Source organism: Heterocephalus glaber, unplaced genomic scaffold (genome assembly GCF_053883595.1).
Source record: "Heterocephalus glaber isolate CG9 unplaced genomic scaffold, H.glaber_assembly_v1.0 deba00001532, whole genome shotgun sequence".
NCBI classification, from domain to species: Eukaryota; Metazoa; Chordata; class Mammalia; order Rodentia; family Bathyergidae; genus Heterocephalus; species Heterocephalus glaber.
In genome coordinates this window covers 33,997,277-34,016,134 of record NW_028258330.1, presented here as the reverse complement: position 1 = coordinate 34,016,134, position 18,858 = coordinate 33,997,277, and the positions used below count along the sequence as shown (strand labels likewise).

The following is an 18,858-nucleotide window of genomic DNA, read 5'->3' as shown; positions in this document are numbered from 1 at the left end:
ATAATAAAAATAATAATAATGATAATAATGTGAAGAAAATTTCAAACTGAAAGTGAGGAACACTCTACACAATATCTGATTTGTACTCTTCCAATTGCACTGCTGTAGCTGCAAAGAAAGTGTAGAAAACGGAAATGAGGCTGAGGTGCAGCTTATTGTTAGAGCACTTGCCTGGCATGTGGATTCAATCCCTAGCACTGGAGAGAGACAGACACTAAGCAATGTTGCATATTAAAGAAGGCTAAAGGATGTTTTGATCTAATGTAATGAGTGACTTGGGACTTGATTTTGCTATGGATGATATTATGAGATAATAATTCAAATACCAGTGATTTCTATCGATTTAATAATAGTGTTATGTTAATGCTGACTTCCCAATTGTGATCATTGTGCTACGGTTATATGAAACAATGTCCATGTTTTTAGGAAAGACATTCATAGAAAAATAAATACACCTGGAGTCCACAATGCTAAGTGAAATAAGCCAGACATGGAAAATTAAATATTGCATGATTCCCTTTTTTTTTTTTTTTTTTTTTTTTTTTGGTACTGGGGATTAAATTTGGGACCTTGTACTTGTGACGCAGGCAAAGGCAGCACTGAGCTATATCTCTGGCCCATGCATGATTTCTGTAGTATGAGAAATCCAAAATGTAAATAAAGAGCAAAATTAAAGATAATAGGGAAGGAGAAAATACATCGTTGGCAAAAAGAAAGGGTCAAAGAGGCAGAGAGAGTGGGGAGCTGGATAAAAAAGAATTACAATGTGTTATGTACATACATTTACCAACTCCCCACAATGACAGTAATTATTGTGTACTGCAAACATGTACTTATAAAAATCATAAAAAATAAAAATTTTAAAAATAGGTAAAAAATAATTTAAAGAGCAAAATGAAAGGTAGATGATAGGAATTAGGGAGACAGACTTTGTAGAAATGGGGAAAGGATCTAGGGGTGGGGGAAAGGGGAAGGAAGAGAGTAAAAGAAGAGTTAAAAAGTAACAAGATAAGATATGTATATCTATCAACCCCCCAGTAAATTCATCTCCTGTGTGTCACAACATATAGTAATATGTATTTGAAATTTTTGATAAAAATATAAGCAAAAACAACAAAAAAATTATAGATCAAGATGTACCACATCTGCAATGCATTTTCTCTCAAAATGTTCCCAAAAATGTGAGACTTAAAGAGGAAGGAGGAGGATAAGGGAGAGAACGAAGGAAAAAGAAGAACAAGAAAGAGGAAGAGGAAGCAGAAAGGGATAGATAAATAACTAAATGTGGTAAAACTTTAACATTTAGGAATCTGGGCAAGGATAAACATAAGCATACATATTGTTCTTGCAAATTTTCTGTAAACACAGATTACATCAAAATAAATGTCAAGTACACTTATTTGCAATAACAATTAGTACTGGGTAGAGAAAATAAGGAAAGAAAAACCCATCTACAAGATGCTTCCAGAATGGATCAGATATTAGTCGCCACCCACATGTTGGGGGTCTCACATTCCTGTTTACTATGAAGCCTTAATCTAGGAGAATTTGATATACAATGATCAAATACCCTTGACCTCAGGCAGAATCAAGCAGTAAAATGCTCAGAAGGTTCTTCATGCCAGGATTGTTCTACAATTTCTTCTTTGTTTTCTTCAACACCCTTTACAAATTTCTGTAATGAAAGTTTTATACAATGAGTTTGTTATTGCTCCATATTGCAGAGGACTGTAATATTGATTATGCCCAAAGTGGACAGTAAAGATTTAAGCACAGAATTGGCTTTTTTATAGAAGTGAGTCTGGCTGAATCCTACATGATGAGGTCAGGGTAACTGTCACCCAAATTCTGTTCCCACAACTAAAACCTTCAGACTAGAAGGACAATATTCTACTTACAGTCATATACTTTGTCTATTTTATTCCTAATTCCAGAATGATTTGTCTTTTCTTTTATGAGACTTGTTTACTTTAATATCCATAGAAAACACATGTTGCCTTTACCTCAATTGATTGTCAATAAAAATCAGTGGATAGGACTGTCCACAGCCTTTTTTGATTGCACTAACACTGGTAGTCCTGGCACACCACTTTCTCTTTTTTTCCCCATTAAATTTATTGGTACACTTTAGGTATAAAATACAGTTACATACACCATTGGGATCTTGCACCATAACATGACTATCTTGGTTCTTATTTTTTCCCCTTCCCTTGCCCTCCCTTCACCCCCTCCACCCTTTTCTATTTGCAAAGACTTTATTTCCATATGTTTCCTTTACTCAAATGTTTTATTTTCCCTTCTTTCCTTTCCCCTACCCCTCCCTCTTCCCCTGTTCCTTTAGACTTTTCCTTCCTATTACACAATATCAATTCTACATTTTTAAAATTACTATATCAAGATCTAGGAGACATTACCACAGATTTTACAGAATTTAAAATAATATAGAAAGTATATTACAAAAATCTGTTTTGAAATAAATTTGACAACTTCTAAGAAGTACCTTGGAAGACAAATTAAGCTAAGCCTGGGGGAAACATCAAATTTGAATAGCACCTATTAAGGAAAGTATATACCTAGCTGGAAAACTTACCTATATGAGAATAACAGGCTCATATACATTTTAACTTATAAATCATATCAAACATTTAAAGCAGAAAAAAAAGGAATGCTTCTCCCCTCATTTTAGGAAATCAACATTGTGCTAATCCTAAAACTGGATAAAGATAATAGAAGAAAAAAGTATGAACATAGATAGAAATTTGTTTAACAAAACAAAGTATTAGAAGTCAGATCTGGCAGTATGTAGAAAGTGGTTTTATTATAGGGATGGCAGTGTTGGTTCAGCATTGGAAGATCCACCCCCAGAAGTCATCATTTTAACAGAAGAAAGGAAAAAGCCATGTGATCCTGTCACTAGTTAAAAAAAAAGTATCGCCCCAGGAACTTGTATTTGAATTTAGCAGGATTAGAAAATACAAGGTATATATAAACATTCAGGTCTATGTATACTTACTATAATGAAGAATTGAAATGTAAAAGTTATGTAGGAATACAAAGGACCTAGAAAATTTAAAAAAAAGTGTTGGAAGACATTTAGTACCTAATTTTAAGACTTTCTCTATAGCTACAGTAACCTAGACAGTGTTGGTGTAAGGGAAGACATACAGATCATTGGAATAAAACAGAGAATCTAGAAATAGAACCACACATATATGGTCCACCGAGTTTTGAAAGATTATATAACATTAACATTTTATAGAATATAAACTCAATGCAAGAGCTGAGGAAAAGATAGTGTTTTCAGCAAATGGCACTAGAACTCCTGGTATCCATATATAAAAAATTAACCTCAACCCTTTATTTCCATACATAAAAATAACATGAATGGATCTATGAACCTAAATATGAAAGCCTAAAAGTACAAAACTTTAAGAAGAAATTATAAGGGAAATGTTTATGAATTCAGGGTAGGCAAGAACTTCCTAGGATACAAACATCATGTATAAAAGAAAGAAATTGATAAATGAGATTCCATCAAAACTTAGAACTTTAAATGACATCGTTAAAATGTAAAGAAGTCCTTAAACAGACCATATTTACAATGCATATAACCTATGACCAGAATATACAAAGAATTCTTAGAGCTCATTAATAGACAACCCAATTAAAAAGTAGACACAATACGATGATAAATAGCCAGTACAGCACAAGGAAAGGTGTGGAACACTAGAATCAGAAAAATACTAATCAGTACAATAACAAGATTGAATTATACACGCATTAGGGATATAAAGATAAAAGCTTTAAAAGCCTTGTCATGACTTTTTCTTTTGTTGGAATCTTCCCATTTGTGTTTAATATTTCCTGCCCAACAGGTTCATTCTGCTGGGCTTCCTGGGCTTGTGATCCTCATTGTCTTTTCCTAGGATATTGTCTAAATTTTTTTAGAGTGCTGGTTTGGTATGCATGAAGTTCCTGAGGTGCTGGTTATCATGAAAGTATTTTATTTCTCCATCAATTTTGAAAGATAGTTTTGTAGGGTACATCAATCTGGTTTGGAGGCTGTTTTCCTTTAGGGCTTGAAATACATCACTCCAAACTCTTCTTGCCTTGAGTGGTTGTATTGAGAAGTCTGGGATTGTCTCCCCTCCTCTGCCCTAGGAGTGATGGTATGGTGGTTGGCCACTTTCTCTTTTTCACTTCTGTCTCTTAGTGTATTTTTTCCCCAGGCCTGCATCACACACTGAGCAGTTGGCTAATGGATCCTGACTACAGGGATCTCTGGTAATTGGCGCCCTACCTGGGATTTGAACCACAAGCAATCACCTGCTTAGTGAGGCTACTCAAAACAAAAATAAAGAATTGACAACACAGTATACCTCACATCAAGGTCAAGGACAAACACAAAATTCCCCCCAAAAAGAGATATGTGCTTCAGATACTAGAGTGAGACCTAACTAACTCCATTTTAAAGTTTGACTCCATCTTGGAATAAGACAGTAAAGTGGCCTTGACATAAATTCCACTTCACTGAAGTCAACTATTCCCCTAGTCTCCTTTATGGCCATAAAATGATAAAATGTCCTTGCTGTGGGACAACAGATTAAAAAAAAAAAAAGACACAGCTCCTAACTCAATCCTCTGTCTGCCCAGAAAACAGATGCTCCCGGGCCCATTATCTATAGAACATTCTGTCAATGTGCTGATTGTTCCATTTTCCCATAAACTCTACATGTAGCCACCCCTCAACCCCCCATGCTTGCTAAATATCAACCAATCATGTAACTGCTAAATGGAACATCCCCAAACCTTGCAGTAGCCACAATAAAAACCCTGCTGATTTGGAATTCGGGGCTCTCAATCCTGATCTGCTGCGTCAGTGATGGTTGAGTGCCCCTCCTCGAGCTTGAATAAATGACCCTCATATGTTTACATCAGAATCGGCTCCTTGGCAGTCTTTGGGGACTTCGCAATCTGGGCACAACACTAGAAGGTAGTAAATGTAGTCAGCTGGGACTAAAACATGGGGTAATCACTTTCCGCACAAGCAGGCCTGCAGTGTTAAAATAAATGATACAAATATGATTGAATATACAACTCACTACATAAATGCTACAAAAAGTAGTTAAATGTAATGTCATTTTTCACAAACAAAACTTTAGATATTGAACTAAGGGAGTGTGTCAAAAATAACATCCAGACAGGTCAACTAAGAAGAAAAGTTATCTTCTTTGAGACTTAAACTGAGAATTTGACAACTTGGACCCTTATACATTCTGTTTTGGGCCCTTATCAAAGAAGCCTGGGAGCCACTCAAGTTTGTGCTCTGTGGCAATCAGCGCTGATGAGAAATGTTTAGTTTTGGTCCTAGAACAGCTGCTTGCCAAATCTGCTATCCTTCACAAGGCGGACTTGCCTCTCTCAGAAAATGTGACATTGTTATAGGCAAACTCCTATGCTTCCCTTTTGCAGATCGAGCTGCCTTCCCCTCCACTTGAGATGCTAAGATCACAGGTGCAGAGGACATGGGGACAAAAAACATGAGAAAAAATGCTTGGCCTTATTGCACCTGAGGTTGCAGACAGGACATCATGTTTGGATTCAGAGAGGGTCAGACAGGGCTTACACTCAGATTAAAAGAATTAAAATGAGAAAATAAGTAATGAATTAAAAACAACTAGGAAAGCTCTCACAAACAAAATAGTGAGAAAAAGTTCTCGTGGCTTTAAGAGCTGAGGCTAGCACTATGTTATCAGCCTGATGCTGCTGGAATGGAAAAGTTCTGGAATGGAAAACAAAGCCAGAGGAACTGCTACCATGCTAAACCAGACAACAAGAGATTTTACAAGAGAAATCAAGTTACAGATTTTTGCCAATTGATAAAAGTATCTTTGTATCAATTTCAGTTGATGTTTAATGGGAGTGCTTAAAACATTTCTTGTATATAGTAAACTCTTCAATTGTAATTATGAGTTTAACTTCCTCTTTTCTGTACTTTGTTGACAAAGAATTCAAGGTTACAACCATTCTATTAGCAGCCAGTCAAATTTCAAAATGTAACAATCTGAGAACAAAAAGAAGTATGCCTAAAACTTACCAATAAAATAATTTAACCAAAAAAAAAGTACATTTAAATTTTTTTTTATCCAACAGGGTTTATTTTTGTATATCCTTTTATTGGTACATTTTAGGTGTACAATATAATGACATTCATCATTGAAGATATGCACCTTTACATACTCCCTAGGTTCTTATTTTCCCCCTTCCCCTGCCCTCCCTTCAACCCCTCCATCCCTCTCTATTTACAAAGACTTTGTTTCCTTTTTTCATTTTCTCATATTAATTCCATTCCCTTCTTTCCTTTCCCCATCCCTCAAAGTTCCCCTTTCTCTTTGCCCCTTTCTTCCTATTTCACATTACCTATTACACGTTTTAGTCCTTATTTACACTTTCAGATTCTCACAGTAGAGAAACTATTTGGTATTTACAAATGTGTATCCTCTTTATTTCACTTAAGAGTATCACCTCAATGTGCATCCATTTAGCTATAAATGTCTGTAATTTCTCATTTTTGATGGCTGAGTAGTGTTCCAATTTATGAAAATACTGCATTTTCTTGATCCAGTCTCCAGATGATGAGCATTTGGATTGTTTCCAAGTTTTGGCCATTATAAACTGTGCTGCAATGACCAGGGGTGCACATATATCACTGTGGTATGATTTTTAATTCTTTGGGGAAGATACCTGGCAGGGGAATAGCTGGGTCAAATGGGACTTCTAGTCCTAGTTCTTTGAGGTATCTCCATACTGATTTCCACAGTGGTTGCACCAGTCTACACTCCCAACAGCAGTGGAGCAGTGTTCCTCTTTCCCCACCATCCCACCAGCATTTGTTACTGGTTGATTTCATGATAGCAGCCATTCTTTTTGGAGTGAGGTGGAATCTCAGCGTTGTTTACATTTGCATCTCTCGAATGACCAATGATGTTGAACATTTTTTCATATCTTTATTTGCCATTTCTACTTCTTTGTGTGAGAAATGTCTGTTCATTTGAGATGCACATTTTCGGATTGGGTCTTTCAATTATGGAGGTCTGACATTTTAAAAGTTTTTTATTGATTCGAGATAGTAGTCTTTTGTCTGAGGGATGACTGGTGAGAATATTTTTCCCACGTTGTGTGTCGTCTCTTCACACTGCTTGTGGATTCTCTTGCTGTGCAGAAGCTTTTTAGTAAGAAGAGGTCCCACTTGTTGATTGTTTGTGCTAGTTCCCTGGCAACTGAGGTTTTGTTCATAAAGTATTTTCCTATAACAATGTCTTCAAGAGTTCTATCTAACCTCTGTTCCAGCCGGTTCAGCATTTCTATTCTAATATTTAGATCTTTAATCCATTTTGATTTTAGTTTAGTGCTTGCTGAGAGTTATAGATCTAGTTTAACCTTTGACAAGTTGAAACCCAATTTCTTCAGGACCATTTATTAAAGAGGCTATCTTTCCTCTAGTGTGAGTGTTTGTCTCCTTTATCAAAGATGAGGTGGCTGAGTGTGTCTGGAGTTTTTGTGCATCTTCTAACCTGTTTCACTGGTCCTCAGGTCTGTTTCTTTGCTAGTCCCATGCTGTTTTTATCATGGTAGCTTTGTGGTATAGTTGCAAGTTGGGGGTTTTAATATCCCCTGCCATGTCTCTCTTACCTAGAATTGCTTTTGCCATTCTGGGTCTCTTCTTGTTCTAAATGAATTTTTGGATTGTATTCCCAAGGTCCATGAAGAATGCTGCTGGGATTTCAATTGGGATTGCATTGAATTTATATAGCAATTTTGGAAGTGTGGCCATTTTCACTATGTTGATCCTTCCTACTCAGGAGAAAGGGATGCCTTTCCATTGTCAGATATCCTCTTCAATCTCTTTTTTCAAAGTGCTGTAGTTTTTAGAGATGAGGTCTTTGCTTCCTTTTGTTAGGTTGATTCCTAGGTATTTCAGTTTTTTGGATGTTATTGTGAAAGTAATGGTTTGTCCTATTTCTCTGTCAGTGAGTCTGTTGTTCATGTAGATAAAAGCTATTGATTTTGTGTGTGTGTGTGTGTTGTCCTTGTATCTAGCTACTTTACTGAATTTGGTTGTTAAGTCTAGAAGACTTTTGGTGGAGTACTTGGGGTCTTTGATATAGAATATCTTGTCATCTGCAAATAAAGACAATTTGACTTCTTCATTACCTATCTTTATTCTTTTATTTCCTTATCTTGTCTAATTGCTGTGGCTGTTTCCAAAACTATATTGAACAGGAGTGGTGATAGTGGACATCCTTGTCTTGTTCCTGATTTTAGTGTGAAGGATTTCAGTTTTTGACCATAGTATGATATTGGCTGTTGGTGTTTCATTGATGGCTTTTACCAGATTGAGGTAGAAACTGTCTATTCTGATTTTTGTAGGTTTTTTTTTTATCATAAATGCATTTTAGATTTTGTCAAATGCTTTTTCTGCATCTATTGAGATGATCATATGATTTTTGTCCTGGCTATATTGAAATATTTTATTACATTGATTGATTTGGGTATGTTGAACCATCCCTGCATCCCTAGGATGAATTCCCCTTGCTCAGTGTCTATGATCTTTTTGATGATCTGCATTCTATTTGTCAGTATCTTAGTACAGATTTTTGCATCTATGTACATTAGTGAGATTGGCCTATAGTTCTCTTTTGTGGTTGGGTCTTTCTCCACTTTGGGGATCAAGGTAATGCTTCCTTCCATGAATAAATTTGGGAGTATTGCTCCCCTTTCAATTTCATTGAAGAGTATAAATAGTAGTGGCAGTAGTTCCTCTCTAAATATGTTGTAGAATTCATCAGTGAAGCCATCAGCACCCAGGCTTTTCTTGGTTGGGAAGTTTTTAATTATGTTTTCAATTTCTTTGATTGATATTGGGTTGTTTAGAGTTTTTAGCTCTTCTTCATTCAACTTTGGTAATTCATATGGGACACTTTAAACTTTTAACAGGTGAAGACACGTTTTTATAAAAGGTAGGTAGTAAGTGAGATGGATGAAAAATATTTGAAAAGCTATAAGTAAAAGAGATATACTTATTTTTCATTATGTTTATTGCTACATTTTAGGTATACAATACAGCTACATTCATCTTTGGGATCTTATACATTGACATGATATTTCTTGGTTCTTATTTTTTCCCCATTCCCCTGCCCTCCCTTCAACCCCTCCACCCTTCCTATTTGCAAAGACTTTGTTTCCATTATTTTCCTTTTCTCATATTTTTTTCTTTTCTCTTCTTTCCTTTCCCCTACCTCTCCCAGTTCCCCTACTTCTTTAGACCTTTTCTTCATGTTAGACAATATCAATTATACATTTTGATCCTTATTTAGACTTTTAGATTTTCATACCAAACAATTCAGTACATAATTTTTTACAATGATGATCAAACTCGAGACCTTGCATTTGTGAGGCAGGTGCTGGAAGCACTGAACTAAATCCCCTGCCCCAGTATACTTTTGATATGAAAGGATTTTGTATTTTGGTCTTGTTAAAAACATACAGAGAGATATAAAATACCAAAAGCCTAAGTACTTTGAGAAGGTGTGAGGAAGTGATTTATCAAGGAAATATGTATGTGTGCTTCTTGTTTTCAAGTATTTTATAAAAAGTTTATATTTACAGGCATAGAGATTTACCTCAATGAATATCACTTAAATATGTTATTGTAAGAAGTTTACGTTGATTGTCATCAAAGGGTTACGTTCTAAATATGTTATTGTGATATGTTTAGACTGGTCTTCGAAAGATTAAATATTTTTGTGAGAAAAACAACAAGGTTTTATTGAAAAGATTCTTTTGGTACCAAATTAAATTAAAGGGCATAATGTTGCATACATTTAATTGTAATAAGTATTGTTAATTTTCTGGTATACTAAATTAATTCATGCTTTCTAACTATACAGGTTTTATACATTGTCTATGGTAATAACCTAATTTTGATTCAGGTATTTACTTTTATTTTACACTCCAGATACTTATAACAGGTACATTTATAGGCTGATGTATTTTCTTTATGTGACATCCTATCAAAGCATAATAATTTAGATGAGAAATTTTTGTGTTTTTGGAGGAGGAATCATGTGTTTAACAATGTTTATTTTATATTAAGGTGGACATTTAAATGTGTTACAATGATAATGTTATGATTTTCATGCTAAAATATTATGTGTAGCTCTTTATTTGAAGCTTTTTTTGTTAACATTTTGCAGAAATTTAACTACTGGGACAACCGTGATTGATAAAAAATATATGTCTTCTAACTATGTTTTCTATTTTGGAGTGATTGATATCCAAATAAATTATAATAGTTAAATTCAGTATTCCCATTACAGTACTAATGTTATTGATTTTCTCTTCTAGGTGTTCAACAGCTAAAGTTTAGGGAGCAGAAGTGAAAAGGTAACTGGCTAAAAAGATAGCCAACATATTGGCCCTGGCACTTCAAGGTCTACAAACAAACCAGAACATTAGAGAAGTTTTGCTACAAGATCCTACAAATTTTGTAAGTCATCCAACCTCCTGAGCAGTCCTGCTATGGGTTGTTAGAAAAAACTTGGTAAAATTTATAGACTTCAACAAGTTTTTACATTTTTTATCTAAAATTATTTTTAATTATTAAATTTTCAATCTTTCTACTGCTAAAATTACAAAAATATGAGAAATTTTCAGACTTATAGATAACCTCTATTAATAAAAGTGTCTAAGACACATTCACTGAAGGCCAGCATTGTAAAATAGAAACTACAACACCCATGTAGGATGAATAGCAGTGATTGATATTCTAAACAGATAGCAATCACCTGAGTGGGGGGGCCAAGGTTTTAACCCAGACTTTCCATTAAGTATCCCTGACCCACCCTTACTGAAAATCCTTATACACTTGCGATGTGACTTGCTCCCCCATTTCAGCCTAGTTGACCGTACCTGAAATCTTATTGGTTGGTCATGGTTTTGTCCACCTTATGCTGACCTTGTAAATTTCCATTGGGTCTTATGATTTTGTCCCACTTTGAACCTGCCTCAACAAATGGCTTTGCTGTACAAAACATCCGGTCCCCCTTCTGTCTCTCTTACACAGAAGCTATCTTTCTCTCAATAAATTTTTGTACTCTTATAAAACAAGGTGGAGTCTAAGAGCCAACAAATTATATCCACTATTTTAGTCATTTAAAAACAGTTTAACAAAATGTGCTAGATTCTTTTTATCAAAATCCACAGATTCCCTTTATAAAACCATTATAGTTGCTAAATTACAACATGATTTTTATTTAAGGCCTACTAAATTGGCTCCCTGAAGAGAACCCATAACTATGTTCTTTCCTACATCTACCCTTCTCAACTTGAAACAGTTGCTTTAAAACTATGCCCTTTGGGGCCTGAAATTTAACTCAGTGTTGCTGCTGCTGCTGCCTGGCAGGTGCAAGTTCCTAAGTTAGATCCCTGGTACCAAAAATAAAAACAAAAAATCTATGCCCTTTATTCCTTAAGCACAGTTGGAGATGCTCTTTATAAAGGAAATTATTATAGACAACTAAGTCAGTTAGACACATTATAAGTCCTTGTGACATATGTCCATTGGATAACTCACAGGGACAAGCCATTGTTGACATACTCACCTTTACCTTAAAACACAATTACATAAACATAAAAAGGAGTGCAGCTATCTCCACAAGCTCAATTAGATTTTGTTACTTTCATTTTAAATTTTTAAGATTCATTTATAGAAGGTAAATATACTACATTAAAACTCCACTGATACAAAGAAAGATCTACAGACATGTCATAAACACTAGTGTTGTCAAATGATGTCCTAATTAAAAGGTAAATGGCTCAATTCAATTAATAACATAGGGGCCAGGGTATGCTGATTTTTCAACAGAAAATAAACAGATGTTGTGGTCATCATCCCAAAACATACCACCATGGACCAACAAGATAGATACCCTGCAAGCAGCATGATGATACACCCCTGCTGAAAGCCACACAAAGCCTATGTCTGAGTGACTCACCTCTCCTGCTACAGTCCTGGGACTTGCAAAGATCACCAGACCTGATACAGCTCCTGTTTTTAAACAGAAAAGGGGGAGATGCAGAGAACTATAATATTATTATGTCCAAAGCAGGCAGTGAAGAGTTAATCCCACAATTGGCTTGTTTATAGAAGTGACTGGTTGAAGCCTACATGCTGAAGTCAGGGTAACTTGCACCCAGATTTTTTTCCCACAACTAAAACCTTCAGACTAGAATAACAATGTTCCAGTTATAATCATATATTTTGTCATCTCTTCTTAATTTGAATATGCTGTGTCTTGTCCTTTATAATCTTCATTTACATTCATTTCCATAGAAACTACACATCACCTATATCCCAATTTGTTGCCAATAAAAGTCAGTGCCAGGGACTGTCCAGGGCCTTTGTCAGTTGCACTGGCATTGGTCATCTTGGCACCCCACTTTCTCTTTCTTAGTTCTGTCTCTCAGTGTATTCTTTTTCTCAGGCCTGCATCAAACACTGAGCAGGTGGGTACTGGTATCCAATTACAGGGGTCTCTCACACTATATTCTCATATCATATCAAAGATCTTGTGCATGGAAAAATGCTCTGTGAACCCTGATAGATCTGAAATTCCTTTGTAAGCTTTAAAATGTGAATTTAACTTTTTAATGTAATGTATGGTTAATCAGATATTGTGTTTACTCTTGGGTTGGTTATGGCAAGTTGTCTTGTTCTTGCAATTTATTTCTGTCATATAAATTTTCAAATTTATTGGTATGAATATATCTGCTTTTTTGGTAATGTGTGATTATAATAAATATTTTCATGCAATTATTTACTGTATTTTTATGTTATTAATTATATAGGAACATTTTAGGTATACAATATAACAACATTCATCATTGGGAATTTGTACCTTTACATACTCTATTTTGGTTCTTATTTTTTCTCCATTCTCCTGACCTCCTTTCAAACATTCTGCCCCTCCCTATTTACGAAGACTTTGTTTCCATTTTTTTCATTTTCTCATATAAATTCCATTTCCTTCTTTCCTTTTGGTACACCACCCATTATCCCTTCACCTTTGCCCCTTTTCTTAGTATTTCACTTTATCTATTTTAACTTTTTGTCCTTATTTACACTTTCAGTTTCTCACACCAGGAAAACTATTCAATATTTACACATATGTATCCTATTTATTTCATTTAAGGGTATTAACTCAATTTGGATCCATTTAGCTATAAATATCTCTAATTTATTTTTCTTTATGGCTGAGTAGTACTCCATTTTATAGAAAAATCATATTTTCATACACCTGCCATTTCATGGGTGAATGCGTGAAGACCCTGAGGAGCAGCTGTGTGGCCCAGACTGGTACTGCTGGAGGCAGAACCCAGTCGGGGGTCCGTCACAATCCCAGAGGCTCCTGTGAACCTGCCCAGGCTGAGGTCCCACCCAGAGAGGATCTGCAAGTGCTCCTTGTCTTCTACCAGTGGCCTGCCATTCCATCAATGAGTACATGCAGATTCTGGGACTGGCTATTTGGCCCAGACCAGTGGGGCTGCAGGCAGATTCCAGACAGGGGTCCATCCAGAACACAGAGGCTCCTGCATACCTACCCAAGATAGTAACCCACCATCCTATTGGTAAGTGTGCCCAGACCCCAGGGAGCAGCCCTGTGGCCCAGACTGGTGCAGCTGCAGGCAGATAACAGCCAGGGGTCTTCCTTGAAACCAGAGGATCCTGTACACCCTGCCAGGCCGGGGCCCTCCAAGAGAGGAGCTGCCTGGGCCTGCAGTCTTCAGCTGGAGGCCTGTCATTCCATCAGTGAGTGCATCCGATGTGGGGAGCAGATGTTTGGCCTGCCTGGACCAGCATGGCTGGAGGTGAATCCCAGATTAGGCTCTACACTGACCCCAGAGGCTGGGGGACACCCAAAGCAAAGGCCCACCAAGAAAGGGGCTGCAGGGGAACACGGGCTTCAACTAAAAGCCTGCCATACCATTTGCCACAGCCAGGGACCCACACTGAGGAGAGCTGAGAAGGCACACAAGCAATATATAGAGTCTCCCCCTGATACCATTGATAAGTGGATGGAGACCCTAGCCAAAGCCTGTGCAGACAACAGAAACTGGCGTGCAGAGTCCCTACCAAAGGCCATCCCAGAAAAGAGCTACACAGTGGTTCCAGGGAGAGGCATGCCCAGATACCATCCTAAGTGTGCACAGGTTCCAGCCAGAGGGCCACCCAGACAACAGGTCAGCTCAGGGATCCAGAAGGCCACCACTCTGAATCCAGGAATTGGTGTAGTGAGCAGCAGAGTAAAGGCTGCTTGATGGCTTGCTTAGAATTAAAGACCACTGGGTGAACAAAAAGTTGCCTCAAAAAAACAGCAGGCTACATCTATTGAAATGAGAAGACACATAAATAACTCTCCAAAGCAGATGTCCAGATCACCTAAGGCAACCTCAAAGGGAAACAAGATGGAGTCCCACCTGGACTCCCTGAACTGGCAATGAAAGAGGACCTGGAAAAAATGAAATAAGAAATAATTTCTCAGATAACAGCAGAGATTGTACCAATATTACAAGACATGATTAATGGATCAAGAGTGGACACAGATAAAAAAAAAATAGAGGAGCTGAGGAACATGATGGAATCCCATCAAAGGAAACAAATGGAATCCATAAAACAGATGCAAACATATTTCCAGGAGATTAAAAACTCCATTGAAAGTTTATGCAGCAGATTGTCGCAATGTGAGGATAGAAGTTCAGATATAGAAGATAGAATTTACAATTAGTGGCCAGGAAAAGAAAAAAATCTTAAAAATATTAAGGGTCTAGGAGAAATCAATCCAGCAGGTGGTAGATGATGCAAAGAAGAATAATATCAAACTGATTGGAGTCAATTAAGAAACATGAGAGAGGGCAGATGACAAAAAACCTGTTCACAGAAGTATCACAGAAAACTTCCCAAACAGGGAAAAAGAACTTTATGTACAGATAAGTGAGGCATTTAAGATTCCAAGTAGCCTAGATCAAAGAAAAAATCTACACATATCACATAATAGCTTATATTTCAGTAATGCAACAGAAGAATAATATTCTACTAGCAATAAGAGAATAGAAACAAATCATATATGAAGGAAAGCCCATCAGACTTCTTAACAGAAATCCACAAGTCAAGTGGAGCTTGGAGTGATGTATTTCATGCCCTAAAGGAAAATAGCCTCCAATCAAGAATGATGTACCCTGAAAGACTATCTTTCAAAATTGATGGATAAATAAGATACATTCATGACAAAGAGTACCTAAGGACCATCATGAATAAAAAACCAGCACTCCAAAAAATTTAGACAATATCCTAGGAAAAGACAGTGAGGAGGAAACCCCCCAGGAAACCATGCAGAATGAATCCATCAGGCATGACAAGGAATTAAATGCAAAGGGAGAGAATCCAACAGAAAAAAGTCACTACAAGTATAAGACAGTACATGTAAGTTATAAACATCAATATTAATTGTCACAATTCAGCAATCAAAAGAAATAGACTGGTAGAATAGGTCAAGAAGCAAGACTTACCAATATGCTGCAAACAAGAAACACACTTAATTCACAAAGAAACTCATAGACTGAAAGGTAAATGGTGGAAAACAATACCCCCATGCTATAGGAACACAAAAAAGCAGGAGTAGCTATCCTCTTTCCAGATCAAGTGGCATTCAAGCCAAAACTGATTAAGAGAGACAAAGAAGGACACTACACCCTTGTAAAAGGAACAATCCAAGAGGAAGAGATGAGAATCATTTATATATATGCACCAAATACTAGTGCACCCAACTCTATAAAACAAATACTAATGGAAATGAAAAATCATATAAACACTAATAAAGTAGTAGTGGGGGACCTCAATACCCCACTGTCACAAATAGATCAACTAGATAAAAAGTAAACAACAAAATAATAGAACACAAACTCTTGAACAAATGAACTTAAAAGATGTTTACAGAGTGTTCTTATCCACAAAATCAGAATACACATTCTTTTTAGCTGCACATGGGTCATTCTCTAAATTAGACCACATACTTACTCATACAATATGTTTAAGTAAGTACAAAGGAATTTAAGTTATTTCTTGTATGTTATCAGATCATAGTGCAGTGAATTGCACATCAATAGCAATAGAAAGTGCAAGAATTTCATAAACACATGGAAACTGCACAAAACACTTCTAAATAACCAGTGGGTTACAGAGGAAATTAAAGAAGAAATCAGATAGTTTCTACAATTAAATGAAAATGCCAATACAGCATATCAAAATCTATGGGACACAATGAAGCAGTCTTGCAAGGGAAATTCATAGCTGTCAATAATCACATTAGGAAAACAGAGCAAGCTCAATTATACGACCTGATGCTGAATATCAAGCTTCTAAAAAGAGAAGAGCATGACAAACAAGAAGCTAACACAAGGGAGAAAATTATAAATGTCAGAGCAGAAATCAATGAAATGGAGGCTAAGAACAACACAAAAAATCAATGAAGCAATGATTTGGTTCTTTGAAAGATGAAACAAAATTGACAAACCCTTAGCCATCCTTATCAAAAAAGGAAACAAAAGGTCCAAATCCATGCAATTAGGAAAGAAAAAGGTGAAATTACAACAGGCCCAACAGAAATCCAGAGTATTATCAATACCTACTTCAAGAAACTATATTTCAATAAGATTGAAAATATAGAAGAAATGGACAGATTCCTAGATATGTGTGAGCTAACAAAGTTGAATGAAGAAGACCTAAAAATTCTAAATGACCCCATATGAATCAATGAAATTGAAAATGTAGTCTTAACTTACAAACTAAGAAAAACCCAGGTCCTGATGTTTGCGATGCTGAATTCTACAAGACATTTAAGAAGAACTACTGCTGCTACTGTTTAAACTCTTCAATGAAATTGAAAGGGAAGCTATACTCCCAAATTCATTTCTGGACAGAAGCATCACCTTGATCCCTAAAGCAGAGAATGACCCAACCAAAAAAGAGAAGTATATGCCAATCTAACTAATGAACATAGATGCAAAAATCCTTAATCAGGTAATGGCACATTGAATGCAGAAGATCATCAAGAAGATCATACATCCTGACCAAGTGGGACTCATGCCAGGGATGCAGGGATGGTTCATCATAACAAAACAATAAATGGAATACACTATATCATATAGTCAATGAAAAAAGCATATGATCACCTCAATAGATGAAGAAAAACATTTGACAAAATCTAAAATGCATTTATTATAAAAACCCTACAAAAATTGGAATAGATGGTCTCTACTTCAATCTGATAAAAGCCATCTATGAAAAATCAATAGCCAATGTCATACTAAATTGTTAAAAACTGAAATCCTTCACACTAAAATGAAGAACAAGACAAGGATGTCCACTATTGCCACTTCTATTCAATATAGTTTTGGAAATATTAGCCACAGCAATTAGAAAAGAGAAAATAATACAAAACATAAAGATAGGAAACAAAGAATTCAATTTGTAATTATTTGCAGATGACATGATACTGTATATAGAAGACCCCAAGACTCCACCAAAAGTGTTCTACACCTAAGAGATAAATTATTAAAGTAGCTGAATACAAGGTCAACACACAAAAATCAACAGCTCTTCTGTACAATAAAAACAGACTCACTGAGAGACAAATGGGGCAATCAATTCCTTTCACAATAGCATCCCCAAAATTGAAATACCTAGGAACCAAACCTAATAAAAGAAATTAAATACTACTACTCTGAAAACTATAGCACTCTATAAAAAGAGATTGAAGGGGATGCCAGAAAATAGAAAGACATCCCTTGCCCCTGGGTAGGAATAATCAACACAGTGAAAATGGCCATACTTCCAAAACTGCTATATAGATTCAATGCAATCCTAATTGAATACCCAGGAGAACATTTCACAGATCTGGAGAAAAAAATCCCAAAATTCATTTGGGATAAGAATAGACCTAGAATATCAAAAGCAATTCCAGGCAACAGAACCAGAAAAGAGTGTATCACAATCCCCAAATCAAAACTATACTACAAAGCTACTGTGATAAACACAGCATGGACCCAGGAGAGATACAGACCTGAGGATGACAGGAACAGATTAGAAGATGCAGAAACACTCCAGACACACTCAGCCACCTCATTTTTGACAAAGGAGCCAAACACCCTCACTGGAGGAAAGATAGTCTCTTTAATAAATGGTGCTGAAACACTGGGATTCAACTTGCCAAAGATTAAAACTAGATCTATATCTCTAACCATGGACTTAACTAAAATGGAAATGGATTAAAGATCTAAATATTAAAACAGAAACACTAAACCAGCTGGAAGAGAGGTTAGGTGGAACTCTTGAAGACATTGGTGTAGTAAAAGATTTTATGAACAAAACCTCAGTTGCCCATGAACTAGCACAAAAAATCAACAAGTGGGATCTCTTCTTATTACAAAGATTCAGAACTTCATCAATGTCTTGATTATTGTTGATTATTGTTTGTATCTTGAGTCTCCCAAGAGTCTCATGTGCTCATAAATGGTACTTTGGAAGATGATTGTGGTATGCAGGCTTATACTTGACTTACTATTAGGAGGTAGGGTCTGATCAGAAGAGAAGGCTCCCTTGGTGGTGTGACCAGAAAGGATTGCTCCCTTCCTGGCTCCGCCCTTCACTCTCTACATTCCAATTGTGATGACATAAGCAGGTTTCCTCTGCCAAGACCCTCACACCATGCTGCCTCTGCCCTAGAACCAGTTGACCATGAA

General features: G+C 36.3%; 1 long non-coding RNA gene across 1 annotated transcript; it reads right to left on the bottom strand.

Annotated features, from left to right (window-relative positions):
- Positions 1 to 1,506: 1,506 nt before the first annotated feature.
- On the bottom strand, positions 1,507 to 18,724 carry LOC106008273 (uncharacterized). Its single transcript, XR_015441927.1, has 3 exons — positions 18,678 to 18,724; positions 12,057 to 12,109; positions 1,507 to 1,675 (listed from the first exon to the last, which is right to left on the bottom strand). It is a non-coding gene; the product is annotated as an uncharacterized LOC106008273 (long non-coding RNA).
- Between the last annotated feature and the right edge of the window lie 134 nt (positions 18,725 to 18,858).